Below are 2,299 nucleotides of genomic sequence, written 5' to 3' on the forward strand. Positions count from 1 at the left end.
CCTCATGCACGTCTCTATCCAGGGACAACGTGGAGCCTCCCAATTTTTGGCTGCCCTGCCTAAGGGCTATACTATAATACACCCACTTCCTGACAATGGACACTTAATGTTTTGAGGCCCTCATGCACGTCTCTATCCAGGGACAACGTGGAGCCTCCCAATTTTTGGCTGCCCTGCCAAAGGGCTATACTATAATACACCCACTTCCTGACAATGGACACTTAATGTTTTGAGGCCCTCATGCACGTCTCTATCCAGGGACAACGTGGAGCCTCCCAATTTTTGGCTACCCTGCCAAAGGGCTATACTACAAAAGACCCACTTCCTTCCAATGGGCACTTCAGGTTTACAGGCCCTCATGCACGTCTCTATCCAGGGACAACGTGGAGCCTCCCAATTTTTGGCTGCCCTGCCTAAGGGCTATACTATAATACACCCACTTCCTGACAATGGACACTTAATGTTTTGAGGCCCTCATGCATGTCTCTATCCAGGGACAACGTGGAGCCTCCCAATTTTTGGCTGCCCTGCCAAAGGGCTATACTACAAAAGACCCACTTCCTTCCAATGGGCACTTCAGGTTTACAAGCCCTCATGCACGTCTCTATCCAGGGACAACGTGGAGCCTCCCAATTTTTGGCTGCCCTGCCAAAGGGCTATACTACAAAAGACCCACTTCCTTCCAATGGGCACTTCAGGTTTACAGGCCCTCATGCACGTCTCTATCCAGGGACAACGTGGAGCCTCCCAATTTTTGGCTGCCCTGCCTAAGGGCTATACTATAATACACCCACTTCCTGACACTGGACACTTAATGTTTTGAGGCCCTCATGCACGTCTCTATCCAGGGACAACGTGGAGCCTCCCAATTTTTGGCTGCCCTGCCTTTGGGCTATACTACAATAGACCCACTTCCTTACAATGGGCACTTCAGGTTTACAGGCCATCATGCACGTCTGTATGCAGGGGCATTGGTGAACCTCACAATTTTGGACTGCCCTGGCAAAGGAAAATACTACAAAGACTCAGTTCCTCAAAATGGGCACATTAGACTCAGAGGCCTTTATGTACGTCTCTTCTCAGGGACATCGGAGTGCCACACAATGTTTTACGTAAAATCTTTCATGTATTGATCTCAAAAAGTAACATACATTAGCTCTATCTCACTATTGGGTATGTGCCCTTAACATTTCCGCTATGAAAAATCATTTTGGTGTCATTTTGGAAGGTTTTCTGGTGAGTCCGTAAAAATGGCGTAAAACGCGGACAAAATTATTCACAGCTGTGACTTTTGAGTGATAAATGCTTCAAGGGGTCTTCCCCATGCTGTTGCCATGTCATTTGAGCACTCTTCGGAGACTTTTGTGCCATTTTTAGGGTTTCTACATGCTGCCGGTGGTCATTTCACAAAAATACTCGGGTCTCCCATAGGATAACATTGGGCTCGGTGCTCGGGCCGAGTACACGAGTATCTTGGGAGGCTCGGCCCGAGCTTCGAGCACCCGAGCTTTTTAGTACTCGCTCATCACTACTAATAAACCTAAAAAATAAAAATAAATTGAATAAAAATCATGAATGTTGTGTTATAAAAGGAAATTCGGTGTAAGAATGAATATCCGGGATGAGAGTTCAGCGAATGAGTTATAGAAATTGTTACAAAAAGGAGTGTGTACGGTTTATGCGTAAATTTTCAGAATGCGTACATGAAAATTATATGTATGTGAGAATGTCCCCCATGCTTTGTAAAAAGTTATTTATGAAAATGTAAATAAAATATATAAAAATGCCTAATTATTTATAATTTATGAGAAAGATATATATGTATGGAAGAATGTTATAAGGTGTCCAAGAACCATAAAGAAAAAGGGTGCATATATAATGTTAGAGGTCTAGAGTTCCACCAGGCTATATCACCCCTAAAGAAATAGAAAGAAGACCTTACTACCTGTGTACCCCAAAAAAAGCTATATTTCTTAGCCAGGATTATGGTGGAGATATGCACAAGTGAAATAAGAATATAAAGTAATACAATAAGATTATAAAACCAATATGTGTGCATTCATGCACCACCCGGTACGCTACCCTTGCTCGGAATATTACCTGCTTAACCCAGCAGGAAGTACGCCGCCGCCTCGAAATCACTAAGGTTGACAAATCTCCGGGCCCGGATGGCATACACCCCAGAGTACTACAGGAATTGAGTTCTGTGATAGATAGACCATTATTTTTAATCTTCTCAGATTCCTTAATAACAGGGTCGGTACCGCAGGACTGGCGCATAGCAAATGTGGTGCCAATA

Source organism: Anomaloglossus baeobatrachus, unplaced genomic scaffold, assembly GCF_048569485.1.
Source record: "Anomaloglossus baeobatrachus isolate aAnoBae1 unplaced genomic scaffold, aAnoBae1.hap1 Scaffold_208, whole genome shotgun sequence".
NCBI classification, from domain to species: Eukaryota; Metazoa; Chordata; class Amphibia; order Anura; family Aromobatidae; genus Anomaloglossus; species Anomaloglossus baeobatrachus.